General features: G+C 43.6%; 16 non-coding genes and 1 pseudogene across 16 annotated transcripts; all 17 read left to right on the top strand.

Annotated features, from left to right (window-relative positions):
• The first annotated feature begins 3,212 nt into the window (after window positions 1-3,212).
• LOC141211702 (U2 spliceosomal RNA) lies at window positions 3,213-3,418 on the top strand (annotated as a pseudogene).
• A 1,115-nt stretch (window positions 3,419-4,533) lies between these two features.
• Window positions 4,534-4,724, top strand: LOC141211983 (U2 spliceosomal RNA). Its single transcript, XR_012281804.1, has one exon. It is a non-coding gene; the product is annotated as a U2 spliceosomal RNA (small nuclear RNA).
• A 1,115-nt stretch (window positions 4,725-5,839) lies between these two features.
• Window positions 5,840-6,030, top strand: LOC141211982 (U2 spliceosomal RNA). Its single transcript, XR_012281803.1, has one exon. It is a non-coding gene; the product is annotated as a U2 spliceosomal RNA (small nuclear RNA).
• Window positions 6,031-7,146: 1,116 nt separating this feature from the next.
• LOC141211980 (U2 spliceosomal RNA) lies at window positions 7,147-7,337 on the top strand. The gene has a single exon (XR_012281801.1). It is a non-coding gene; the product is annotated as a U2 spliceosomal RNA (small nuclear RNA).
• A 1,116-nt stretch (window positions 7,338-8,453) lies between these two features.
• Window positions 8,454-8,644, top strand: LOC141211979 (U2 spliceosomal RNA). The gene has a single exon (XR_012281800.1). It is a non-coding gene; the product is annotated as a U2 spliceosomal RNA (small nuclear RNA).
• Window positions 8,645-9,759: 1,115 nt separating this feature from the next.
• Window positions 9,760-9,950, top strand: LOC141211978 (U2 spliceosomal RNA). Its single transcript, XR_012281799.1, has one exon. It is a non-coding gene; the product is annotated as a U2 spliceosomal RNA (small nuclear RNA).
• Window positions 9,951-11,065: 1,115 nt separating this feature from the next.
• On the top strand, window positions 11,066-11,256 carry LOC141211977 (U2 spliceosomal RNA). Its single transcript, XR_012281798.1, has one exon. It is a non-coding gene; the product is annotated as a U2 spliceosomal RNA (small nuclear RNA).
• A 1,115-nt stretch (window positions 11,257-12,371) lies between these two features.
• LOC141211976 (U2 spliceosomal RNA) lies at window positions 12,372-12,562 on the top strand. The gene has a single exon (XR_012281797.1). It is a non-coding gene; the product is annotated as a U2 spliceosomal RNA (small nuclear RNA).
• A 1,115-nt stretch (window positions 12,563-13,677) lies between these two features.
• On the top strand, window positions 13,678-13,868 carry LOC141211975 (U2 spliceosomal RNA). The gene has a single exon (XR_012281796.1). It is a non-coding gene; the product is annotated as a U2 spliceosomal RNA (small nuclear RNA).
• Window positions 13,869-14,983: 1,115 nt separating this feature from the next.
• Window positions 14,984-15,174, top strand: LOC141211556 (U2 spliceosomal RNA). The gene has a single exon (XR_012281527.1). It is a non-coding gene; the product is annotated as a U2 spliceosomal RNA (small nuclear RNA).
• A 1,115-nt stretch (window positions 15,175-16,289) lies between these two features.
• Window positions 16,290-16,480, top strand: LOC141211503 (U2 spliceosomal RNA). The gene has a single exon (XR_012281476.1). It is a non-coding gene; the product is annotated as a U2 spliceosomal RNA (small nuclear RNA).
• A 1,115-nt stretch (window positions 16,481-17,595) lies between these two features.
• LOC141211555 (U2 spliceosomal RNA) lies at window positions 17,596-17,786 on the top strand. The gene has a single exon (XR_012281526.1). It is a non-coding gene; the product is annotated as a U2 spliceosomal RNA (small nuclear RNA).
• Window positions 17,787-18,901: 1,115 nt separating this feature from the next.
• Window positions 18,902-19,092, top strand: LOC141211502 (U2 spliceosomal RNA). The gene has a single exon (XR_012281475.1). It is a non-coding gene; the product is annotated as a U2 spliceosomal RNA (small nuclear RNA).
• Window positions 19,093-20,204: 1,112 nt separating this feature from the next.
• LOC141211974 (U2 spliceosomal RNA) lies at window positions 20,205-20,395 on the top strand. Its single transcript, XR_012281795.1, has one exon. It is a non-coding gene; the product is annotated as a U2 spliceosomal RNA (small nuclear RNA).
• A 1,115-nt stretch (window positions 20,396-21,510) lies between these two features.
• Window positions 21,511-21,701, top strand: LOC141211973 (U2 spliceosomal RNA). The gene has a single exon (XR_012281794.1). It is a non-coding gene; the product is annotated as a U2 spliceosomal RNA (small nuclear RNA).
• Window positions 21,702-22,816: 1,115 nt separating this feature from the next.
• On the top strand, window positions 22,817-23,007 carry LOC141211972 (U2 spliceosomal RNA). Its single transcript, XR_012281793.1, has one exon. It is a non-coding gene; the product is annotated as a U2 spliceosomal RNA (small nuclear RNA).
• A 1,115-nt stretch (window positions 23,008-24,122) lies between these two features.
• On the top strand, window positions 24,123-24,313 carry LOC141211971 (U2 spliceosomal RNA). Its single transcript, XR_012281792.1, has one exon. It is a non-coding gene; the product is annotated as a U2 spliceosomal RNA (small nuclear RNA).
• Window positions 24,314-25,963: the final 1,650 nt, after the last annotated feature.

Genomic DNA, 25,963 nt, shown 5'->3' with positions numbered 1-25,963 from the left:
CGTATTCTTTTAGTTAAGGCTTTTATTGATGGGACAAGATGGCAGTTTTTAAATTTTTATGGGTCACCTGATAAAAATGAAAGGGCTGATATGCTGGAAATTTTACCTTTATTTATTAACATTTCTGAACCTTTTATCCTGGCAGGTGATTTTAATTGTATTTTAAAAGGCGAAAGCCGACGCTCCGGTTCCGTGAGTAGAAATTATGACAAAACGTCTGGAATGTTAAGCAATATTATAAATGATTGTAAATTAACTGATGTGTATAAAGAATGTAACAAGGATAGCCCTATAGACGCTGGTTTCACCTGGAGCAATTCTACATGTAGCTCCAGGATAGATTTTGTTTTAGGTTCAGAAAAAATACTGCCAGTGAAATGTGAAGTTTTAACTAATATTCTCTCAGATCACAAGGTTTTATCTTTTAGAGTGAGGATTAATGGAAAGAAGAAATGTGGTAAGAAATCTTGGAAATTGAATGTGTCCCTTTTAAAAGATCCACAAATTTTATCGGATTTTATTGAGTTTTATGTAAACTGTAGAAAAAGGAAAAACCCCAATATTTCTTTTAGCTCCTGGTGGGATAGAATGAAAATAAACATTAAAGATTTCTTTATAAAGAAAAGCATACAAAAAGCTAAAGAAAAGTTTGAGATCTATAATTTTCTTAATATCAGGTTACAGACATTGTACAAATTCAAAGACAATGGTCTGGATGTAGGTAATGATATATTGAGTCTTAAAGGAGAAATTTCAAAGTGGTTGGAACAAAAAGGAAAAGAACTGATTTTTCGTTCAAAGGTAAAACACGTAGAAGAGGATGAGACTTGTTCCAGGTATTTTTTTAAGAAAAACAAACAGGCGAAAACAATAATTGATAACATAGATGGAGATAATAATATCAACGTTATATTGGATAAGGTAAATGTCTATTTTAATGATCTTTTTAATGTAAAAACTGTAGACCATGATTTAATACACACTTTCCTGGGGGAGATCAAGTCCACCCTAGATGCTGATGCCCAAAGTTTTTTATCCCAACCTCTATGTGAGGAAGAGATTTTAGAAACCATGAAGAGTTTTAAAAATGGTAAAGTGCCCGGCCCTGATGGTATCCCCATAGAGTTTTATATAAGTTTTTATGATATTTTAAAAGATGATTTGTTTAATTTGTTTTCCGAAGTTTTTAATAATAAGGTTTTACTCAACTCATGGAAGAAAGGTGAGGTATCACTACTATACAAAAAAGGTGACAAAACGGATCTTAAAAACTGGAGGCCGATAACTCTTTTAAATAGTGATTACAAAATTATGGCTAAGATCTGTGCAAATCGGTTGAAAAAGGTGATACATAAAGTAATTCATGCAAATCAGGTATGCGGGGTACCTGGGCGTAGTATCTGGGACAATTTAAACCTGGTGAAAGATTGTATTGAAGATGTAAAAACCAGAAAGACAAAGATGTCAATCCTAGCGGTGGATTTTGAGAAAGCTTTTGACCGCGTGTCTCATTTTTATCTTTTTAAAGTTTTAGAAAAAATGGGCATTCCGGGTGGGTTTTTATTGTCTCTTAAAGCTTTTTATAATGATTGTACGAGTAAGATTTTAGTTAATGGTTTTAAAACAAAAGAGGTAGTTTTAAAATCAGGGGTGAAGCAGGGTTGCCCTTTGTCCCCCCTGCTTTTTATATGTGCTATAGAACCCCTTTTATGTACAATACGCCGGGATAAGCAAATATGTGGAGTACCCTTACCCGGAGGGAACGGTCTACAAGTTAAAGTTGTAAGCTATATGGATGATGTAGCAGTGTTTGGATGTGATGTACCTTCAATACAAAAAACGATAAGCCAAATTCAGTCTTTTTGTACAGTTTCCGGTTTTAAAATTAATCTTACTAAATGTAATATTTTAAATGTCGGGGGGATGAGTTTACATGATGTACCAATTGAAGTTACAGATTCCATTACTATTTTAGGTGTTTCTTTTAATGAATCTAATAATGGTTTTAATAGCTGGGATGCGGCAGCACAGAAAATTAATCAGAAAATCTGCATGTGGAATATGAGAAAGCTGTCAATGGAAGGTAAAGTTCTGATTGTAAAAATGGTGATATTACCTATCCTGTTATATCTTAGTTTGGTGTTCCCCCCTCCTACAAATTTGTTGAAACGAATTACAAAAGTATGTTTTACCTTTTTTTGGGGCTCAAAAATGGAGAAACTCAAAAGAGAAATTGTGACAAAGCCAAAGGTTAAAGGTGGGAAAGATTTCCCTGTTTTAGATAAGTTTCTTTTAATACATTTTTTCTGTTTCTGTTTTAAAACCCTTTTTAAAGATAATTACCTTTCCTATTTTATGCGTTTTAACACTGGTTTTCTCATGAGAAGGTTTGGTTGGTTTGAAACGGTTTTATCCTTTCCTTATGCTTTTAACCTACCTGCACATTATGAGATTTTAAAGAAAATTATTCTTGATTTTAATTTTTTGAATAAGAAACAGACAGGGGATCTATGTAACAGCAAGACACTACTCAAACAAATTAGTACTGATGTGACGTTGTGTGATATTGAACGTTATGATGATGACAAAACTGTACACATATGGAAAATGATTAACGCCCCTTATCTTTTTAATGTACAGAAAGACATGTCTTGGAGCTGCGCACACCACTGTCTTCCTTGCCGGGCATTCCAGTACAGAAGAGGTTTTGTGAGGTCTGCCATCTGCCCAAGAGAAGGTTGTCAAGAAGAAGAGACAGTGAAGCATCTTTTATGGACTTGTGCTTTTGCTAAAGAGTTCTGGAGAAGATTAATCCCCCTGCTGGAGAAAATGGTGGACCTCAAGGACTTTAATTTTGCATCAGTGTTATATGGTCTTCTGGAATGCCCAACAATGGACCAAAAAATAATGGCGTGGAAGACAGTGAATTGTGCCAAGATAGCGCTCTGGAATGCTAGAAATATTGCTGTTTTTAAATATGAAATGTTACCAGTAGATGATGTTTTAGCCTTTTGTAAAAGTGAAATGTACATATACTATTTATTGGACAAGAAAAAGAATGTAACGTTGGCAGGCAAATGGCTTTTTAACCTATGGAATATTTGAAGTCTTGTAAAATTTGCTGTGATGGAATTTTTATTTTTCTTTGAAGTCCCGAAAGTGTAATGTGGATGTAATGGTTTTATTTCTGTAATTTGTTAAATTTTAAATAAACGGTTTTTATCCCCATGTGGGGGATAGCCAAATTAAAAAAAAAAAAAAAAAATCTGTTCTTATCAGTTTAATATCTGATACGTCCCCTATCTGGGGACCATATATTAAATGGATTTTTAGAACAGGGAGATGGAAAAAGAGCTTGCTCTGTCCACTCCACGCATTGACCTGGTATTGCAGTATCTCCAGGACCGGTGCACCCCTTCTTTAATGCAGTTTCTAAAATCAGAAAGAATTGAATTCAATGTTTTTTGTTCATTTTGCTTGTTTGTCGGATTTTGGGATGGACTCTTTGGCTTTGCTTTTCTTCTCCTCATTGGATTTTTCATGTTCAAAGTTGCAGAAGCCAGATTACAAGCTCATTTTGGTTCAACTTCAGCAACTGTGCATTGCATTGCCATGTAATGTGATGCAATGCTATCTTTCTAGCTCTCCCTTTTTACTTCCTTTTGGATAAACAGACATATTAGGCAAGCATTTTGGAGCTTTCACCTAAATAACTACAGGTGGTGAGATAAGCTGCACAATATAATTGACCTTTCAGTATATTGTTGCACACACACCATCTATTTAGCAAATGCCCTTGTTATCAACAGCAGCCTTTTAAACTCACCTGAGCTAACAGGTATGTGCGCTGGTTACTCTGCTGCGCTTAAAATTTCTTTTTTGGTTTGCTACAATGCCTTTTCTGAAACGTTGTCTCCTTCTGCTGGAACACTGACTTCTTTCATTTAATGCCTGCAGACTATAAAAGAGAACCCAACCCAAAAAGTTTGGTTGATTAGTCTGTGGCATTCTGTTAAACTGTTGCTTATGGCGGTCTCTGTGAGCTTCTCAGCGACATTCAGCCAGCCAGGTATCCTGCCTGCAGTAGATGGAATGTGGCAATGGAACGCTGGCTGCGCGTGTCATAATAGGCTCTGAGCCTTTATATACCTGTGCACAGCAGCAGCCACCTTCAGTCTGCTGCTGGACAGCCAGCAGCAGCAGCAGCAGGAGAGGTATGTAATCAGGAGCCCTCCTGCTAAGGGTAGACAGCTGCTCGTTCCACCCCACCCCCCGCCTTAATTGGTTCTCCTCCCTTCCAACGGTGTTGAGGCGGGTGGGAACAGCAGGGGGTGAAGGTGCTGTGTTTAAAGAGGTGGAGTTATGCAGATCTAAAACGCGTGGATTGCAGCAGCAGCAAGCCGAAAAGTGCAGGCATGTAAGGGATCTAGAGGTTGACAACATGTCTTCTTAACGGGAGTCCAGGAGCTCATCTCCACAAATGGACTTTTCAGGATCCTTGGGTGGCTCCGTAGTTTGAAACCAATTCTGGTTATCGCTTCTCGGCCTTTTGGCTAAGATCAAGTGTAGTATCTGTTCTTATCAGTTTAATATCTGATACGTCCCCTATCTGGGGACCATATATTAAATGGATTTTTAGAACAGGGAGATGGAAAAAGAGCTTGCTCTGTCCACTCCACGCATTGACCTGGTATTGCAGTATCTCCAGGACCGGTGCACCCCTTCTTTAATGCAGTTTCTAAAATCAGAAAGAATTGAATTCAATGTTTTTTGTTCATTTTGCTTGTTTGTCGGATTTTGGGATGGACTCTTTGGCTTTGCTTTTCTTCTCCTCATTGGATTTTTCATGTTCAAAGTTGCAGAAGCCAGATTACAAGCTCATTTTGGTTCAACTTCAGCAACTGTGCATTGCATTGCCATGTAATGTGATGCAATGCTATCTTTCTAGCTCTCCCTTTTTACTTCCTTTTGGATAAACAGACATATTAGGCAAGCATTTTGGAGCTTTCACCTAAATAACTACAGGTGGTGAGATAAGCTGCACAATATAATTGACCTTTCAGTATATTGTTGCACACACACCATCTATTTAGCAAATGCCCTTGTTATCAACAGCAGCCTTTTAAACTCACCTGAGCTAACAGGTATGTGCGCTGGTTACTCTGCTGCGCTTAAAATTTCTTTTTTGGTTTGCTACAATGCCTTTTCTGAAACGTTGTCTCCTTCTGCTGGAACACTGACTTCTTTCATTTAATGCCTGCAGACTATAAAAGAGAACCCAACCCAAAAAGTTTGGTTGATTAGTCTGTGGCATTCTGTTAAACTGTTGCTTATGGCGGTCTCTGTGAGCTTCTCAGCGACATTCAGCCAGCCAGGTATCCTGCCTGCAGTAGATGGAATGTGGCAATGGAACGCTGGCTGCGCGTGTCATAATAGGCTCTGAGCCTTTATATACCTGTGCACAGCAGCAGCCACCTTCAGTCTGCTGCTGGACAGCCAGCAGCAGCAGCAGCAGGAGAGGTATGTAATCAGGAGCCCTCCTGCTAAGGGTAGACAGCTGCTCGTTCCACCCCACCCCCCGCCTTAATTGGTTCTCCTCCCTTCCAACGGTGTTGAGGCGGGTGGGAACAGCAGGGGGTGAAGGTGCTGTGTTTAAAGAGGTGGAGTTATGCAGATCTAAAACGCGTGGATTGCAGCAGCAGCAAGCCGAAAAGTGCAGGCATGTAAGGGATCTAGAGGTTGACAACATGTCTTCTTAACGGGAGTCCAGGAGCTCATCTCCACAAATGGACTTTTCAGGATCCTTGGGTGGCTCCGTAGTTTGAAACCAATTCTGGTTATCGCTTCTCGGCCTTTTGGCTAAGATCAAGTGTAGTATCTGTTCTTATCAGTTTAATATCTGATACGTCCCCTATCTGGGGACCATATATTAAATGGATTTTTAGAACAGGGAGATGGAAAAAGAGCTTGCTCTGTCCACTCCACGCATTGACCTGGTATTGCAGTATCTCCAGGACCGGTGCACCCCTTCTTTAATGCAGTTTCTAAAATCAGAAAGAATTGAATTCAATGTTTTTTGTTCATTTTGCTTGTTTGTCGGATTTTGGGATGGACTCTTTGGCTTTGCTTTTCTTCTCCTCATTGGATTTTTCATGTTCAAAGTTGCAGAAGCCAGATTACAAGCTCATTTTGGTTCAACTTCAGCAACTGTGCATTGCATTGCCATGTAATGTGATGCAATGCTATCTTTCTAACTCTCCCTTTTTACTTCCTTTTGGATAAACAGACATATTAGGCAAGCATTTTGGAGCTTTCACCTAAATAACTACAGGTGGTGAGATAAGCTGCACAATATAATTGACCTTTCAGTATATTGTTGCACACACACCATCTATTTAGCAAATGCCCTTGTTATCAACAGCAGCCTTTTAAACTCACCTGAGCTAACAGGTATGTGCGCTGGTTACTCTGCTGCGCTTAAAATTTCTTTTTTGGTTTGCTACAATGCCTTTTCTGAAACGTTGTCTCCTTCTGCTGGAACACTGACTTCTTTCATTTAATGCCTGCAGACTATAAAAGAGAACCCAACCCAAAAAGTTTGGTTGATTAGTCTGTGGCATTCTGTTAAACTGTTGCTTATGGCGGTCTCTGTGAGCTTCTCAGCGACATTCAGCCAGCCAGGTATCCTGCCTGCAGTAGATGGAATGTGGCAATGGAACGCTGGCTGCGCGTGTCATAATAGGCTCTGAGCCTTTATATACCTGTGCACAGCAGCAGCCACCTTCAGTCTGCTGCTGGACAGCCAGCAGCAGCAGCAGCAGGAGAGGTATGTAATCAGGAGCCCTCCTGCTAAGGGTAGACAGCTGCTCGTTCCACCCCACCCCCCCGCCTTAATTGGTTCTCCTCCCTTCCAACGGTGTTGAGGCGGGTGGGAACAGCAGGGGGTGAAGGTGCTGTGTTTAAAGAGGTGGAGTTATGCAGATCTAAAACGCGTGGATTGCAGCAGCAGCAAGCCGAAAAGTGCAGGCATGTAAGGGATCTAGAGGTTGACAACATGTCTTCTTAACGGGAGTCCAGGAGCTCATCTCCACAAATGGACTTTTCAGGATCCTTGGGTGGCTCCGTAGTTTGAAACCAATTCTGGTTATCGCTTCTCGGCCTTTTGGCTAAGATCAAGTGTAGTATCTGTTCTTATCAGTTTAATATCTGATACGTCCCCTATCTGGGGACCATATATTAAATGGATTTTTAGAACAGGGAGATGGAAAAAGAGCTTGCTCTGTCCACTCCACGCATTGACCTGGTATTGCAGTATCTCCAGGACCGGTGCACCCCTTCTTTAATGCAGTTTCTAAAATCAGAAAGAATTGAATTCAATGTTTTTTGTTCATTTTGCTTGTTTGTCGGATTTTGGGATGGACTCTTTGGCTTTGCTTTTCTTCTCCTCATTGGATTTTTCATGTTCAAAGTTGCAGAAGCCAGATTACAAGCTCATTTTGGTTCAACTTCAGCAACTGTGCATTGCATTGCCATGTAATGTGATGCAATGCTATCTTTCTAGCTCTCCCTTTTTACTTCCTTTTGGATAAACAGACATATTAGGCAAGCATTTTGGAGCTTTCACCTAAATAACTACAGGTGGTGAGATAAGCTGCACAATATAATTGACCTTTCAGTATATTGTTGCACACACACCATCTATTTAGCAAATGCCCTTGTTATCAACAGCAGCCTTTTAAACTCACCTGAGCTAACAGGTATGTGCGCTGGTTACTCTGCTGCGCTTAAAATTTCTTTTTTGGTTTGCTACAATGCCTTTTCTGAAACGTTGTCTCCTTCTGCTGGAACACTGACTTCTTTCATTTAATGCCTGCAGACTATAAAAGAGAACCCAACCCAAAAAGTTTGGTTGATTAGTCTGTGGCATTCTGTTAAACTGTTGCTTATGGCGGTCTCTGTGAGCTTCTCAGCGACATTCAGCCAGCCAGGTATCCTGCCTGCAGTAGATGGAATGTGGCAATGGAACGCTGGCTGCGCGTGTCATAATAGGCTCTGAGCCTTTATATACCTGTGCACAGCAGCAGCCACCTTCAGTCTGCTGCTGGACAGCCAGCAGCAGCAGCAGCAGGAGAGGTATGTAATCAGGAGCCCTCCTGCTAAGGGTAGACAGCTGCTCGTTCCACCCCACCCCCCCGCCTTAATTGGTTCTCCTCCCTTCCAACGGTGTTGAGGCGGGTGGGAACAGCAGGGGGTGAAGGTGCTGTGTTTAAAGAGGTGGAGTTATGCAGATCTAAAACGCGTGGATTGCAGCAGCAGCAAGCCGAAAAGTGCAGGCATGTAAGGGATCTAGAGGTTGACAACATGTCTTCTTAACGGGAGTCCAGGAGCTCATCTCCACAAATGGACTTTTCAGGATCCTTGGGTGGCTCCGTAGTTTGAAACCAATTCTGGTTATCGCTTCTCGGCCTTTTGGCTAAGATCAAGTGTAGTATCTGTTCTTATCAGTTTAATATCTGATACGTCCCCTATCTGGGGACCATATATTAAATGGATTTTTAGAACAGGGAGATGGAAAAAGAGCTTGCTCTGTCCACTCCACGCATTGACCTGGTATTGCAGTATCTCCAGGACCGGTGCACCCCTTCTTTAATGCAGTTTCTAAAATCAGAAAGAATTGAATTCAATGTTTTTTGTTCATTTTGCTTGTTTGTCGGATTTTGGGATGGACTCTTTGGCTTTGCTTTTCTTCTCCTCATTGGATTTTTCATGTTCAAAGTTGCAGAAGCCAGATTACAAGCTCATTTTGGTTCAACTTCAGCAACTGTGCATTGCATTGCCATGTAATGTGATGCAATGCTATCTTTCTAGCTCTCCCTTTTTACTTCCTTTTGGATAAACAGACATATTAGGCAAGCATTTTGGAGCTTTCACCTAAATAACTACAGGTGGTGAGATAAGCTGCACAATATAATTGACCTTTCAGTATATTGTTGCACACACACCATCTATTTAGCAAATGCCCTTGTTATCAACAGCAGCCTTTTAAACTCACCTGAGCTAACAGGTATGTGCGCTGGTTACTCTGCTGCGCTTAAAATTTCTTTTTTGGTTTGCTACAATGCCTTTTCTGAAACGTTGTCTCCTTCTGCTGGAACACTGACTTCTTTCATTTAATGCCTGCAGACTATAAAAGAGAACCCAACCCAAAAAGTTTGGTTGATTAGTCTGTGGCATTCTGTTAAACTGTTGCTTATGGCGGTCTCTGTGAGCTTCTCAGCGACATTCAGCCAGCCAGGTATCCTGCCTGCAGTAGATGGAATGTGGCAATGGAACGCTGGCTGCGCGTGTCATAATAGGCTCTGAGCCTTTATATACCTGTGCACAGCAGCAGCCACCTTCAGTCTGCTGCTGGACAGCCAGCAGCAGCAGCAGCAGGAGAGGTATGTAATCAGGAGCCCTCCTGCTAAGGGTAGACAGCTGCTCGTTCCACCCCACCCCCCGCCTTAATTGGTTCTCCTCCCTTCCAACGGTGTTGAGGCGGGTGGGAACAGCAGGGGGTGAAGGTGCTGTGTTTAAAGAGGTGGAGTTATGCAGATCTAAAACGCGTGGATTGCAGCAGCAGCAAGCCGAAAAGTGCAGGCATGTAAGGGATCTAGAGGTTGACAACATGTCTTCTTAACGGGAGTCCAGGAGCTCATCTCCACAAATGGACTTTTCAGGATCCTTGGGTGGCTCCGTAGTTTGAAACCAATTCTGGTTATCGCTTCTCGGCCTTTTGGCTAAGATCAAGTGTAGTATCTGTTCTTATCAGTTTAATATCTGATACGTCCCCTATCTGGGGACCATATATTAAATGGATTTTTAGAACAGGGAGATGGAAAAAGAGCTTGCTCTGTCCACTCCACGCATTGACCTGGTATTGCAGTATCTCCAGGACCGGTGCACCCCTTCTTTAATGCAGTTTCTAAAATCAGAAAGAATTGAATTCAATGTTTTTTGTTCATTTTGCTTGTTTGTCGGATTTTGGGATGGACTCTTTGGCTTTGCTTTTCTTCTCCTCATTGGATTTTTCATGTTCAAAGTTGCAGAAGCCAGATTACAAGCTCATTTTGGTTCAACTTCAGCAACTGTGCATTGCATTGCCATGTAATGTGATGCAATGCTATCTTTCTAGCTCTCCCTTTTTACTTCCTTTTGGATAAACAGACATATTAGGCAAGCATTTTGGAGCTTTCACCTAAATAACTACAGGTGGTGAGATAAGCTGCACAATATAATTGACCTTTCAGTATATTGTTGCACACACACCATCTATTTAGCAAATGCCCTTGTTATCAACAGCAGCCTTTTAAACTCACCTGAGCTAACAGGTATGTGCGCTGGTTACTCTGCTGCGCTTAAAATTTCTTTTTTGGTTTGCTACAATGCCTTTTCTGAAACGTTGTCTCCTTCTGCTGGAACACTGACTTCTTTCATTTAATGCCTGCAGACTATAAAAGAGAACCCAACCCAAAAAGTTTGGTTGATTAGTCTGTGGCATTCTGTTAAACTGTTGCTTATGGCGGTCTCTGTGAGCTTCTCAGCGACATTCAGCCAGCCAGGTATCCTGCCTGCAGTAGATGGAATGTGGCAATGGAACGCTGGCTGCGCGTGTCATAATAGGCTCTGAGCCTTTATATACCTGTGCACAGCAGCAGCCACCTTCAGTCTGCTGCTGGACAGCCAGCAGCAGCAGCAGCAGGAGAGGTATGTAATCAGGAGCCCTCCTGCTAAGGGTAGACAGCTGCTCGTTCCACCCCACCCCCCGCCTTAATTGGTTCTCCTCCCTTCCAACGGTGTTGAGGCGGGTGGGAACAGCAGGGGGTGAAGGTGCTGTGTTTAAAGAGGTGGAGTTATGCAGATCTAAAACGCGTGGATTGCAGCAGCAGCAAGCCGAAAAGTGCAGGCATGTAAGGGATCTAGAGGTTGACAACATGTCTTCTTAACGGGAGTCCAGGAGCTCATCTCCACAAATGGACTTTTCAGGATCCTTGGGTGGCTCCGTAGTTTGAAACCAATTCTGGTTATCGCTTCTCGGCCTTTTGGCTAAGATCAAGTGTAGTATCTGTTCTTATCAGTTTAATATCTGATACGTCCCCTATCTGGGGACCATATATTAAATGGATTTTTAGAACAGGGAGATGGAAAAAGAGCTTGCTCTGTCCACTCCACGCATTGACCTGGTATTGCAGTATCTCCAGGACCGGTGCACCCCTTCTTTAATGCAGTTTCTAAAATCAGAAAGAATTGAATTCAATGTTTTTTGTTCATTTTGCTTGTTTGTCGGATTTTGGGATGGACTCTTTGGCTTTGCTTTTCTTCTCCTCATTGGATTTTTCATGTTCAAAGTTGCAGAAGCCAGATTACAAGCTCATTTTGGTTCAACTTCAGCAACTGTGCATTGCATTGCCATGTAATGTGATGCAATGCTATCTTTCTAGCTCTCCCTTTTTACTTCCTTTTGGATAAACAGACATATTAGGCAAGCATTTTGGAGCTTTCACCTAAATAACTACAGGTGGTGAGATAAGCTGCACAATATAATTGACCTTTCAGTATATTGTTGCACACACACCATCTATTTAGCAAATGCCCTTGTTATCAACAGCAGCCTTTTAAACTCACCTGAGCTAACAGGTATGTGCGCTGGTTACTCTGCTGCGCTTAAAATTTCTTTTTTGGTTTGCTACAATGCCTTTTCTGAAACGTTGTCTCCTTCTGCTGGAACACTGACTTCTTTCATTTAATGCCTGCAGACTATAAAAGAGAACCCAACCCAAAAAGTTTGGTTGATTAGTCTGTGGCATTCTGTTAAACTGTTGCTTATGGCGGTCTCTGTGAGCTTCTCAGCGACATTCAGCCAGCCAGGTATCCTGCCTGCAGTAGATGGAATGTGGCAATGGAACGCTGGCTGCGCGTGTCATAATAGGCTCTGAGCCTTTATATACCTGTGCACAGCAGCAGCCACCTTCAGTCTGCTGCTGGACAGCCAGCAGCAGCAGCAGCAGGAGAGGTATGTAATCAGGAGCCCTCCTGCTAAGGGTAGACAGCTGCTCGTTCCACCCCACCCCCCGCCTTAATTGGTTCTCCTCCCTTCCAACGGTGTTGAGGCGGGTGGGAACAGCAGGGGGTGAAGGTGCTGTGTTTAAAGAGGTGGAGTTATGCAGATCTAAAACGCGTGGATTGCAGCAGCAGCAAGCCGAAAAGTGCAGGCATGTAAGGGATCTAGAGGTTGACAACATGTCTTCTTAACGGGAGTCCAGGAGCTCATCTCCACAAATGGACTTTTCAGGATCCTTGGGTGGCTCCGTAGTTTGAAACCAATTCTGGTTATCGCTTCTCGGCCTTTTGGCTAAGATCAAGTGTAGTATCTGTTCTTATCAGTTTAATATCTGATACGTCCCCTATCTGGGGACCATATATTAAATGGATTTTTAGAACAGGGAGATGGAAAAAGAGCTTGCTCTGTCCACTCCACGCATTGACCTGGTATTGCAGTATCTCCAGGACCGGTGCACCCCTTCTTTAATGCAGTTTCTAAAATCAGAAAGAATTGAATTCAATGTTTTTTGTTCATTTTGCTTGTTTGTCGGATTTTGGGATGGACTCTTTGGCTTTGCTTTTCTTCTCCTCATTGGATTTTTCATGTTCAAAGTTGCAGAAGCCAGATTACAAGCTCATTTTGGTTCAACTTCAGCAACTGTGCATTGCATTGCCATGTAATGTGATGCAATGCTATCTTTCTAGCTCTCCCTTTTTACTTCCTTTTGGATAAACAGACTTATTAGGCAAGCATTTTGGAGCTTTCACCTAAATAACTACAGGTGGTGAGATAAGCTGCACAATATAATTGACCTTTCAGTATATTGTTGCACACACACCATCTATTTAGCAAATGCCCTTGTTATCAACAGCAGCCTTTTAAACTCACCTGAGCTAACAGGTATGTGCGCTGGTTACTCTGCTGCGCTTAAAATTTCTTTTTTGGTTTGCTACAATGCCTTTTCTGAAACGTTGTCTCCTTCTGCTGGAACACTGACTTCTTTCATTTAATGCCTGCAGACTATAAAAGAGAACCCAACCCAAAAAGTTTGGTTGATTAGTCTGTGGCATTCTGTTAAACTGTTGCTTATGGCGGTCTCTGTGAGCTTCTCAGCGACATTCAGCCAGCCAGGTATCCTGCCTGCAGTAGATGGAATGTGGCAATGGAACACTGGCTGCGCGTGTCATAATAGGCTCTGAGCCTTTATATACCTGTGCACAGCAGCAGCCACCTTCAGTCTGCTGCTGGACAGCCAGCAGCAGCAGCAGCAGGAGAGGTATGTAATCAGGAGCCCTCCTGCTAAGGGTAGACAGCTGCTCGTTCCACCCCACCCCCCGCCTTAATTGGTTCTCCTCCCTTCCAACGGCGTTGAGGCGGGTGGGAACAGCAGGGGGTGAAGGTGCTGTGTTTAAAGAGGTGGAGTTATGCAGATCTAAAACGCGTGGATTGCAGCAGCAGCAAGCCGAAAAGTGCAGGCATGTAAGGGATCTAGAGGTTGACAACATGTCTTCTTAATGGGAGTCCAGGAGCTCATCTCCACAAATGGACTTTTCAGGATCCTTGGGTGGCTCCGTAGTTTGAAACCAATTCTGGTTATCGCTTCTCGGCCTTTTGGCTAAGATCAAGTGTAGTATCTGTTCTTATCAGTTTAATATCTGATACGTCCCCTATCTGGGGACCATATATTAAATGGATTTTTAGAACAGGGAGATGGAAAAAGAGCTTGCTCTGTCCACTCCACGCATTGACCTGGTATTGCAGTATCTCCAGGACCGGTGCACCCCTTCTTTAATGCAGTTTCTAAAATCAGAAAGAATTGAATTCAATGTTTTTTGTTCATTTTGCTTGTTTGTCGGATTTTGGGATGGACTCTTTGGCTTTGCTTTTCTTCTCCTCATTGGATTTTTCATGTTCAAAGTTGCAGAAGCCAGATTACAAGCTCATTTTGGTTCAACTTCAGCAACTGTGCATTGCATTGCCATGTAATGTGATGCAATGCTATCTTTCTAGCTCTCCCTTTTTACTTCCTTTTGGATAAACAGACATATTAGGCAAGCATTTTGGAGCTTTCACCTAAATAACTACAGGTGGTGAGATAAGCTGCACAATATAATTGACCTTTCAGTATATTGTTGCACACACACCATCTATTTAGCAAATGCCCTTGTTATCAACAGCAGCCTTTTAAACTCACCTGAGCTAACAGGTATGTGCGCTGGTTACTCTGCTGCGCTTAAAATTTCTTTTTTGGTTTGCTACAATGCCTTTTCTGAAACGTTGTCTCCTTCTGCTGGAACACTGACTTCTTTCATTTAATGCCTGCAGACTATAAAAGAGAACCCAACCCAAAAAGTTTGGTTGATTAGTCTGTGGCATTCTGTTAAACTGTTGCTTATGGCGGTCTCTGTGAGCTTCTCAGCGACATTCAGCCAGCCAGGTATCCTGCCTGCAGTAGATGGAATGTGGCAATGGAACGCTGGCTGCGCGTGTCATAATAGGCTCTGAGCCTTTATATACCTGTGCACAGCAGCAGCCACCTTCAGTCTGCTGCTGGACAGCCAGCAGCAGCAGCAGCAGGAGAGGTATGTAATCAGGAGCCCTCCTGCTAAGGGTAGACAGCTGCTCGTTCCACCCCACCCCCCGCCTTAATTGGTTCTCCTCCCTTCCAACGGTGTTGAGGCGGGTGGGAACAGCAGGGGGTGAAGGTGCTGTGTTTAAAGAGGTGGAGTTATGCAGATCTAAAACGCGTGGATTGCAGCAGCAGCAAGCCGAAAAGTGCAGGCATGTAAGGGATCTAGAGGTTGACAACATGTCTTCTTAACGGGAGTCCAGGAGCTCATCTCCACAAATGGACTTTTCAGGATCCTTGGGTGGCTCCGTAGTTTGAAACCAATTCTGGTTATCGCTTCTCGGCCTTTTGGCTAAGATCAAGTGTAGTATCTGTTCTTATCAGTTTAATATCTGATACGTCCCCTATCTGGGGACCATATATTAAATGGATTTTTAGAACAGGGAGATGGAAAAAGAGCTTACTCTGTCCACTCCACGCATTGACCTGGTATTGCAGTATCTCCAGGACCGGTGCACCCCTTCATTAATGCAGTTTCTAAAATCAGAAAGAATTGAATTCAATGTTTTTTGTTCATTTTGCTTGTTTGTCGGATTTTGGGATGGACTCTTTGGCTTTGCTTTTCTTCTCCTCATTGGATTTTTCATGTTCAAAGTTGCAGAAGCCAGATTACAAGCTCATTTTGGTTCAACTTCAGCAACTGTGCATTGCATTGCCATGTAATGTGATGCAATGCTATCTTTCTAGCTCTCCCTTTTTACTTCCTTTTGGATAAACAGACATATTAGGCAAGCATTTTGGAGCTTTCACCTAAATAACTACAGGTGGTGAGATAAGCTGCACAATATAATTGACCTTTCAGTATATTGTTGCACACACACCATCTATTTAGCAAATGCCCTTGTTATCAACAGCAGCCTTTTAAACTCACCTGAGCTAACAGGTATGTGCGCTGGTTACTCTGCTGCGCTTAAAATTTCTTTTTTGGTTTGCTACAATGCCTTTTCTGAAACGTTGTCTCCTTCTGCTGGAACACTGACTTCTTTCATTTAATGCCTGCAGACTATAAAAGAGAACCCAACCCAAAAAGTTTGGTTGATTAGTCTGTGGCATTCTGTTAAACTGTTGCTTATGGCGGTCTCTGTGAGCTTCTCAGCGACATTCAGCCAGCCAGGTATCCTGCCTGCAGTAGATGGAATGTGGCAATGGAACGCTGGCTGCGCGTGTCATAATAGGCTCTGAGCCTTTATATACCTGTGCACAGCAGCAGCCACCTTCAGTCTGCTGCTGGACAGCCAGCAGCAGCAGCAGCAGGAGAGGTATGTAATCAGGAGCCCTCCTGCTAAGGGTAGACAGCTGCTCGTTCCACCCCACCCCCCGCCTTAATTGGTTCTCCTCCCTTCCAACGGTGTTGAGGCGGGTGGGAACAGCAGGGGGTGAAGGTGCTGTGTTTAAAGAGGTGGAGTTATGCAGATCTAAAACGCGTGGATTGCAGCAGCAGCAAGCCGAAAAGTGCAGGCATGTAAGGGATCTAGAGGTTGACAACATGTCTTCTTAACGGGAGTCCAGGAGCTCATCTCCACAAATGGACTTTTCAGGCTCCTTGGGTGGCTCCGTAATTTGAAACCAATTCTGGTTATCGCTTCTCGGCCTTTTGGCTAAGATCAAGTGTAGTATCTGTTCTTATCAGTTTAATATCTGATACGTCCCCTATCTGGGGACCATATATTAAATGGATTTTTAGAACAGGGAGATGGAAAAACAGCTTGCTCTGTCCACTCCACGCATTGACCTGGTATTGCAGTATCTCCAGGACCGGTGCACCCCTTCTTTAATGCAGTTTCTAAAATCAGAAAGAATTGAATTCAATGTTTTTTGTTCATTTTGCTTGTTTGTCGGATTTTGGGATGGACTCTTTGGCTTTGCTTTTCTTCTCCTCATTGGATTTTTCATGTTCAAAGTTGCAGAAGCCAGATTACAAGCTCATTTTGGTTCAACTTCAGCAACTGTGCATTGCATTGCCATGTAATGTGATGCAATGCTATCTTTCTAGCTCTCCCTTTTTACTTCCTTTTGGATAAACAGACATATTAGGCAAGCATTTTGGAGCTTTCACCTAAATAACTACAGGTGGTGAGATAAGCTGCACAATATAATTGACCTTTCAGTATATTGTTGCACACACACCATCTATTTAGCAAATGCCCTTGTTATCAACAGCAGCCTTTTAAACTCACCTGAGCTAACAGGTATGTGCGCTGGTTACTCTGCTGCGCTTAAAATTTCTTTTTTGGTTTGCTACAATGCCTTTTCTGAAACGTTGTCTCCTTCTGCTGGAACACTGACTTCTTTCATTTAATGCCTGCAGACTATAAAAGAGAACCCAACCCAAAAAGTTTGGTTGATTAGTCTGTGGCATTCTGTTAAACTGTTGCTTATGGCGGTCTCTGTGAGCTTCTCAGCGACATTCAGCCAGCCAGGTATCCTGCCTGCAGTAGATGGAATGTGGCAATGGAACGCTGGCTGCGCGTGTCATAATAGGCTCTGAGCCTTTATATACCTGTGCACAGCAGCAGCCACCTTCAGTCTGCTGCTGGACAGCCAGCAGCAGCAGCAGCAGGAGAGGTATGTAATCAGGAGCCCTCCTGCTAAGGGTAGACAGCTGCTCGTTCCACCCCACCCCCCGCCTTAATTGGTTCTCCTCCCTTCCAACGGTGTTGAGGCGGGTGGGAACAGCAGGGGGTGAAGGTGCTGTGTTTAAAGAGGTGGAGTTATGCAGATCTAAAACGCGTGGATTGCAGCAGCAGCAAGCCGAAAAGTGCAGGCATGTAAGGGATCTAGAGGTTGACAACATGTCTTCTTAACGGGAGTCCAGGAGCTCATCTCCACAAATGGACTTTTCAGGATCCTTGGGTGGCTCCGTAGTTTGAAACCAATTCTGGTTATCGCTTCTCGGCCTTTTGGCTAAGATCAAGTGTAGTATCTGTTCTTATCAGTTTAATATCTGATACGTCCCCTATCTGGGGACCATATATTAAATGGATTTTTAGAACAGGGAGATGGAAAAAGAGCTTACTCTGTCCACTCCACGCATTGACCTGGTATTGCAGTATCTCCAGGACCGGTGCACCCCTTCATTAATGCAGTTTCTAAAATCAGAAAGAATTGAATTCAATGTTTTTTGTTCATTTTGCTTGTTTGTCGGATTTTGGGATGGACTCTTTGGCTTTGCTTTTCTTCTCCTCATTGGATTTTTCATGTTCAAAGTTGCAGAAGCCAGATTACAAGCTCATTTTGGTTCAACTTCAGCAACTGTGCATTGCATTGCCATGTAATGTGATGCAATGCTATCTTTCTAGCTCTCCCTTTTTACTTCCTTTTGGATAAACAGACATATTAGGCAAGCATTTTGGAGCTTTCACCTAAATAACTACAGGTGGTGAGATAAGCTGCACAATATAATTGACCTTTCAGTATATTGTTGCACACACACCATCTATTTAGCAAATGCCCTTGTTATCAACAGCAGCCTTTTAAACTCACCTGAGCTAACAGGTATGTGCGCTGGTTACTCTGCTGCGCTTAAAATTTCTTTTTTGGTTTGCTACAATGCCTTTTCTGAAACGTTGTCTCCTTCTGCTGGAACACTGACTTCTTTCATTTAATGCCTGCAGACTATAAAAGAGAACCCAACCCAAAAAGTTTGGTTGATTAGTCTGTGGCATTCTGTTAAACTGTTGCTTATGGCGGTCTCTGTGAGCTTCTCAGCGACATTCAGCCAGCCAGGTATCCTGCCTGCAGTAGATGGAATGTGGCAATGGAACGCTGGCTGCGCGTGTCATAATAGGCTCTGAGCCTTTATATACCTGTGCACAGCAGCAGCCACCTTCAGTCTGCTGCTGGACAGCCAGCAGCAGCAGCAGCAGGAGAGGTATGTAATCAGGAGCCCTCCTGCTAAGGGTAGACAGCTGCTCGTTCCACCCCACCCCCCGCCTTAATTGGTTCTCCTCCCTTCCAACGGTGTTGAGGCGGGTGGGAACAGCAGGGGGTGAAGGTGCTGTGTTTAAAGAGGTGGAGTTATGCAGATCTAAAACGCGTGGATTGCAGCAGCAGCAAGCCGAAAAGTGCAGGCATGTAAGGGATCTAGAGGTTGACAACATGTCTTCTTAACGGGAGTCCAGGAGCTCATCTCCACAAATGGACTTTTCAGGCTCCTTGGGTGGCTCCGTAATTTGAAACCAATTCTGGTTATCGCTTCTCGGCCTTTTGGCTAAGATCAAGTGTAGTATCTGTTCTTATCAGTTTAATATCTGATACGTCCCCTATCTGGGGACCATATATTAAATGGATTTTTAGAACAGGGAGATGGAAAAACAGCTTGCTCTGTCCACTCCACGCATTGACCTGGTATTGCAGTATCTCCAGGACCGGTGCACCCCTTCTTTAATGCAGTTTCTAAAATCAGAAAGAATTGAATTCAATGTTTTTTGTTCATTTTGCTTGTTTGTCGGATTTTGGGATGGACTCTTTGGCTTTGCTTTTCTTCTCCTCATTGGATTTTTCATGTTCAAAGTTGCAGAAGCCAGATTACAAGCTCATTTTGGTTCAACTTCAGCAACTGTGCATTGCATTGCCATGTAATGTGATGCAATGCTATCTTTCTAGCTCTCCCTTTTTACTTCCTTTTGGATAAACAGACATATTAGGCAAGCATTTTGGAGCTTTCACCTAAATAACTACAGGTGGTGAGATAAGCTGCACAATATAATTGACCTTTCAGTATATTGTTGCACACACACCATCTATTTAGCAAATGCCCTTGTTATCAACAGCAGCCTTTTAAACTCACCTGAGCTAACAGGTATGTGCGCTGGTTACTCTGCTGCGCTTAAAATTTCTTTTTTGGTTTGCTACAATGCCTTTTCTGAAACGTCTCCTTCTGCTGGAACACTGACTTCTTTCATTTAATGCCTGCAGACTATAAAAGAGAACCCAACCCAAAAAGTTTGGTTGATTAGTCTGTGGCATTCTGTTAAACTGTTGCTTATGGCGGTCTCTGTGAGCTTCTCAGCGACATTCAGCCAGCCAGGTATCCTGCCTGCAGTAGATGGAATGTGGCAATGGAACGCTGGCTGCGCGTGTCATAATAGGCTCTGAGCCTTTATATACCTGTGCACAGCAGCAGCCACCTTCAGTCTGCTGCTGGACAGCCAGCAGCAGCAGCAGCAGGAGAGGTATGTAATCAGGAGCCCTCCTGCTAAGGGTAGACAGCTGCTCGTTCCACCCCACCCCCCGCCTTAATTGGTTCTCCTCCCTTCCAACGGTGTTGAGGCGGGTGGGAACAGCAGGGGGTGAAGGTGCTGTGTTTAAAGAGGTGGAGTTATGCAGATCTAAAACGCGTGGATTGCAGCAGCAGCAAGCCGAAAAGTGCAGGCATGTAAGGGATCTAGAGGTTGACAACATGTCTTCTTAACGGGAGTCCAGGAGCTCATCTCCACAAATGGACTTTTCAGGATCCTTGGGTGGCTCCGTAGTTTGAAACCAATTCTGGTTATCGCTTCTCGGCCTTTTGGCTAAGATCAAGTGTAGTATCTGTTCTTATCAGTTTAATATCTGATACGTCCCCTATCTGGGGACCATATATTAAATGGATTTTTAGAACAGGGAGATGGAAAAAGAGCTTGCTCTGTCCACTCCACGCATTGACCTGGTATTGCAGTATCTCCAGGACCGGTGCACCCCTTCTTTAATGCAGTTTCTAAAATCAGAAAGAATTGAATTCAATGTTTTTTGTTCATTTTGCTTGTTTGTCGGATTTTGGGATGGACTCTTTGGCTTTGCTTTTCTTCTCCTCATTGGATTTTTCATGTTCAAAGTTGCAGAAGCCAGATTACAAGCTCATTTTGGTTCAACTTCAGCAACTGTGCATTGCATTGCCATGTAATGTGATGCAATGCTATCTTTCTAGCTCTCCCTTTTTACTTCCTTTTGGATAAACAGACATATTAGGCAAGCATTTTGGAGCTTTCACCTAAATAACTACAGGTGGTGAGATAAGCTGCACAATATAATTGACCTTTCAGTATATTGTTGCACACACACCATCTATTTAGCAAATGCCCTTGTTATCAACAGCAGCCTTTTAAACTCACCTGAGCTAACAGGTATGTGCGCTGGTTACTCTGCTGCGCTTAAAATTTCTTTTTTGGTTTGCTACAATGCCTTTTCTGAAACGTTGTCTCCTTCTGCTGGAACACTGACTTCTTTCATTTAATGCCTGCAGACTATAAAAGAGAACCCAACCCAAAAAGTTTGGTTGATTAGTCTGTGGCATTCTGTTAAACTGTTGCTTATGGCGGTCTCTGTGAGCTTCTCAGCGACATTCAGCCAGCCAGGTATCCTGCCTGCAGTAGATGGAATGTGGCAATGGAACGCTGGCTGCGCGTGTCATAATAGGCTCTGAGCCTTTATATACCTGTGCACAGCAGCAGCCACCTTCAGTCTGCTGCTGGACAGCCAGCAGCAGCAGCAGCAGGAGAGGTATGTAATCAGGAGCCCTCCTGCTAAGGGTAGACAGCTGCTCGTTCCACCCCACCCCCCACCTTAATTGGTTCTCCTCCCTTCCAACGGTGTTGAGGCGGGTGGGAACAGCAGGGGGTGAAGGTGCTGTGTTTAAAGAGGTGGAGTTATGCAGATCTAAAACGCGTGGATTGCAGCAGCAGCAAGCCGAAAAGTGCAGGCATGTAAGGGATCTAGAGGTTGACAACATGTCTTCTTAACGGGAGTCCAGGAGCTCATCTCCACAAATGGACTTTTCAGGATCCTTGGGTGGCTCCGTAGTTTGAAACCAATTCTGGTTATCGCTTCTCGGCCTTTTGGCTAAGATCAAGTGTAGTATCTGTTCTTATCAGTTTAATATCTGATACGTCCCCTATCTGGGGACCATATATTAAATGGATTTTTAGAACAGGGAGATGGAAAAAGAGCTTGCTCTGTCCACTCCACGCATTGACCTGGTATTGCAGTATCTCCAGGACCGGTGCACCCCTTCTTTAATGCAGTTTCTAAAATCAGAAAGAATTGAATTCAATGTTTTTTGTTCATTTTGCTTGTTTGTCGGATTTTGGGATGGACTCTTTGGCTTTGCTTTTCTTCTCCTCATTGGATTTTTCATGTTCAAAGTTGCAGAAGCCAGATTACAAGCTCATTTTGGTTCAACTTCAGCAACTGTGCATTGCATTGCCATGTAATGTGATGCAATGCTATCTTTCTAGCTCTCCCTTTTTACTTCCTTTTGGATAAACAGACATATTAGGCAAGCATTTTGGAGCTTTCACCTAAATAACTACAGGTGGTGAGATAAGCTGCACAATATAATTGACCTTTCAGTATATTGTTGCACACACACCATCTATTTAGCAAATGCCCTTGTTATCAACAGCAGCCTTTTAAACTCACCTGAGCTAACAGGTATGTGCGCTGGTTACTCTGCTGCGCTTAAAATTTCTTTTTTGGTTTGCTACAATGCCTTTTCTGAAACGTTGTCTCCTTCTGCTGGAACACTGACTTCTTTCATTTAATGCCTGCAGACTATAAAAGAGAACCCAACCCAAAAAGTTTGGTTGATTAGTCTGTGGCATTCTGTTAAACTGTTGCTTATGGCGGTCTCTGTGAGCTTCTCAGCGACATTCAGCCAGCCAGGTATCCTGCCTGCAGTAGATGGAATGTGGCAATGGAACGCTGGCTGCGCGTGTCATAATAGGCTCTGAGCCTTTATATACCTGTGCACAGCAGCAGCCACCTTCAGTCTGCTGCTGGACAGCCAGCAGCAGCAGCAGCAGGAGAGGTATGTAATCAGGAGCCCTCCTGCTAAGGGTAGACAGCTGCTCGTTCCACCCCACCCCCCGCCTTAATTGGTTCTCCTCCCTTCCAACGGTGTTGAGGCGGGTGGGAACAGCAGGGGGTGAAGGTGCTGTGTTTAAAGAGGTGGAGTTATGCAGATCTAAAACGCGTGGATTGCAGCAGCAGCAAGCCGAAAAGTGCAGGCATGTAAGGGATCTAGAGGTTGACAACATGTCTTCTTAACGGGAGTCCAGGAGCTCATCTCCACAAATGGACTTTTCAGGATCCTTGGGTGGCTCCGTAGTTTGAAACCAATTCTGGTTATCGCTTCTCGGCCTTTTGGCTAAGATCAAGTGTAGTATCTGTTCTTATCAGTTTAATATCTGATACGTCCCCTATCTGGGGACCATATATTAAATGGATTTTTAGAACAGGGAGATGGAAAAAGAGCTTGCTCTGTCCACTCCACGCATTGACCTGGTATTGCAGTATCTCCAGGACCGGTGCACCCCTTCTTTAATGCAGTTTCTAAAATCAGAAAGAATTGAATTCAATGTTTTTTGTTCATTTTGCTTGTTTGTCGGATTTTGGGATGGACTCTTTGGCTTTGCTTTTCTTCTCCTCATTGGATTTTTCATGTTCAAAGTTGCAGAAGCCAGATTACAAGCTAATTTTGGTTCAACTTCAGCAACTGTGCATTGCATTGCCATGTAATGTGATGCAATGCTATCTTTCTAGCTCTCCCTTTTTACTTCCTTTTGGATAAACAGACATATTAGGCAAGCATTTTGGAGCTTTCACCTAAATAACTACAGGTGGTGAGATAAGCTGCACAATATAATTGACCTTTCAGTATATTGTTGCACACACACCATCTATTTAGCAAATGCCCTTGTTATCAACAGCAGCCTTTTAAACTCACCTGAGCTAACAGGTATGTGCGCTGGTTACTCTGCTGCGCTTAAAATTTCTTTTTTGGTTTGCTACAATGCCTTTTCTGAAACGTTGTCTCCTTCTGCTGGAACACTGACTTCTTTCATTTAATGCCTGCAGACTATAAAAGAGAACCCAACCCAAAAAGTTTGGTTGATTAGTCTGTGGCATTCTGTTAAACTGTTGCTTATGGCGGTCTCTGTGAGCTTCTCAGCGACATTCAGCCAGCCAGGTATCCTGCCTGCAGTAGATGGAATGTGGCAATGGAACGCTGGCTGCGCGTGTCATAATAGGCTCTGAGCCTTTATATACCTGTGCACAGCAGCAGCCACCTTCAGTCTACTGCTGGACAGCCAGCAGCAGCAGCAGCAGGAGAGGTATGTAATCAGGAGCCCTCCTGCTAAGGGTAGACAGCTGCTCGTTCCACCCCACCCCCCGCCTTAATTGGTTCTCCTCCCTTCCAACGGTGTTGAGGCGGGTGGGAACAGCAGGGGGTGAAGGTGCTGTGTTTAAAGAGGTGGAGTTATGCAGATCTAAAACGCGTGGATTGCAGCAGCAGCAAGCCGAAAAGTGCAGGCATGTAAGGGATCTAGAGGTTGACAACATGTCTTCTTAACGGGAGTCCAGGAGCTCATCTCCACAAATGGACTTTTCAGGATCCTTGGGTGGCTCCGTAGTTTGAAACCAATTCTGGTTATCGCTTCTCGGCCTTTTGGCTAAGATCAAGTGTAGTATCTGTTCTTATCAGTTTAATATCTGATACGTCCCCTATCTGGGGACCATATATTAAATGGATTTTTAGAACAGGGAGATGGAAAAAGAGCTTGCTCTGTCCACTCCACGCATTGACCTGGTATTGCAGTATCTCCAGGACCGGTGCACCCCTTCTTTAATGCAGTTTCTAAAATCAGAAAGAATTGAATTCAATGTTTTTTGTTCATTTTGCTTGTTTGTCGGATTTTGGGATGGACTCTTTGGCTTTGCTTTTCTTCTCCTCATTGGATTTTTCATGTTCAAAGTTGCAGAAGCCAGATTACAAGCTCATTTTGGTTCAACTTCAGCAACTGTGCATTGCATTGCCATGTAATGTGATGCAATGCTATCTTTCTAGCTCTCCCTTTTTACTTCCTTTTGGATAAACAGACATATTAGGCAAGCATTTTGGAGCTTTCACCTAAATAACTACAGGTGGTGAGATAAGCTGCACAATATAATTGACCTTTCAGTATATTGTTGCACACACACCATCTATTTAGCAAATGCCCTTGTTATCAACAGCAGCCTTTTAAACTCACCTGAGCTAACAGGTATGTGCGCTGGTTACTCTGCTGCGCTTAAAATTTCTTTTTTGGTTTGCTACAATGCCTTTTCTGAAACGTTGTCTCCTTCTGCTGGAACACTGACTTCTTTCATTTAATGCCTGCAGACTATAAAAGAGAACCCAACCCAAAAAGTTTGGTTGATTAGTCTGTGGCATTCTGTTAAACTGTTGCTTATGGCGGTCTCTGTGAGCTTCTCAGCGACATTCAGCCAGCCAGGTATCCTGCCTGCAGTAGATGGAATGTGGCAATGGAACGCTGGCTGCGCGTGTCATAATAGGCTCTGAGCCTTTATATACCTGTGCACAGCAGCAGCCACCTTCAGTCTGCTGCTGGACAGCCAGCAGCAGCAGCAGCAGGAGAGGTATGTAATCAGGAGCCCTCCTGCTAAGGGTAGACAGCTGCTCGTTCCACTCCACCCCCCGCCTTAATTGGTTCTCCTCCCTTCCAACGGTGTTGAGGCGGGTGGGAACAGCAGGGGGTGAAGGTGCTGTGTTTAAAGAGGTGGAGTTATGCAGATCTAAAACGCGTGGATTGCAGCAGCAGCAAGCCGAAAAGTGCAGGCATGTAAGGGATCTAGAGGTTGACAACATGTCTTCTTAACGGGAGTCCAGGAGCTCATCTCCACAAATGGACTTTTCAGGATCCTTGGGTGGCTCCGTAGTTTGAAACCAATTCTGGTTATCGCTTCTCGGCCTTTTGGCTTAGATCTTGTATCTGGTCAGAAGGATCCTATAGTGTCTCCCCCTCGGCCTTGCAGCATCGCCACTTAGGTGGCTTAAGCTGCCTGCTGCTATTGGGGGGGGTCCAGAGGAAACGAGAGGTGATAATGGGCGTCAAGATTCGCTATGCCGGGACCGATGATATTCGGGTCAAAAATGCTTTTCGCATTGATATTGAGGAGTCGAGGAGGAATTTCTTTAACCTGCAGTTCTTGGTGGAAGTCGTCATCTTCAAGATTTTGAATGTTGGTCGTGGAGACATCATTTGCCTACAGGAGTTCCCAAAGAATGGCCGGTACGTTTTAGTCCTTGATCGTATGGCAGCTTGCCAGAATCTTTTCAAGACTCTAAAGGATCAGCAAGCCTTGGATCATCCGGCTCTTGATGGGCTTACATTTACGGTATTGTATACTAAGGGGGAAGTGCCAGTTGTTGTGTTTATGCACAACCCCCTTGTGGATGTGGAGGACATTACTAGATTCCTGAACCGTCATTG

This window comes from Phyllobates terribilis, unplaced genomic scaffold (assembly GCF_046119375.1).
Source record: "Phyllobates terribilis strain yellow unplaced genomic scaffold, ASM4611937v1 Scaffold_170__1_contigs__length_4071412, whole genome shotgun sequence".
Taxonomy (NCBI): Eukaryota; Metazoa; Chordata; class Amphibia; order Anura; family Dendrobatidae; genus Phyllobates; species Phyllobates terribilis.
This window is presented reverse-complemented; position numbering and strand designations above follow the sequence as displayed.